General features: G+C 33.7%; 1 protein-coding gene across 4 annotated transcripts in view; it reads left to right on the top strand.

The window, feature by feature from the left end:
* The window catches only part of LOC116846229 (nuclear transcription factor Y subunit alpha), a 7,913-nt gene that overhangs the window by 5,334 nt on the left and 2,214 nt on the right, over positions 1–365 (top strand). The gene's annotated exons all lie outside the window — the stretch shown is intronic.

Below are 365 nucleotides of genomic sequence, written 5' to 3'. Positions count from 1 at the left end.
AAAGCTCTCTAATATTAATTACTTACACAATATGCCTACCAAGTAGATCCGAAACGACAAGAGCATATTGTTCCTAATTATTACATGTCCGCACTTGTAATAAGATGAAAAATTGAATCCATATTGGAAGACTGAGTATCTAATGGACGGAAAAAGAGCTTTCGCCAATTTACTAGACAAGGGTCTAATAAATTGGCGAAAGCTCTTTTTCCGTCCATTAGATACTCAGTCTTCCAATATGGATTCAATTTTTCATCTTATTACAAGTGCGGACATGTAATAATTAGGAACAATATGCTCTTGTCGTTTCGGATCTACTTGGTAGGCATATTGTGTAAGTAATTAATATTAGAGAGCTTTAAAAA

This window comes from Odontomachus brunneus, unplaced genomic scaffold, assembly GCF_010583005.1.
Source record: "Odontomachus brunneus isolate Ranch 3 - 2012 unplaced genomic scaffold, Obru_v1 Obru_scaffold_062, whole genome shotgun sequence".
NCBI classification, from domain to species: Eukaryota; Metazoa; Arthropoda; class Insecta; order Hymenoptera; family Formicidae; genus Odontomachus; species Odontomachus brunneus.
This window is presented reverse-complemented; position numbering and strand designations above follow the sequence as displayed.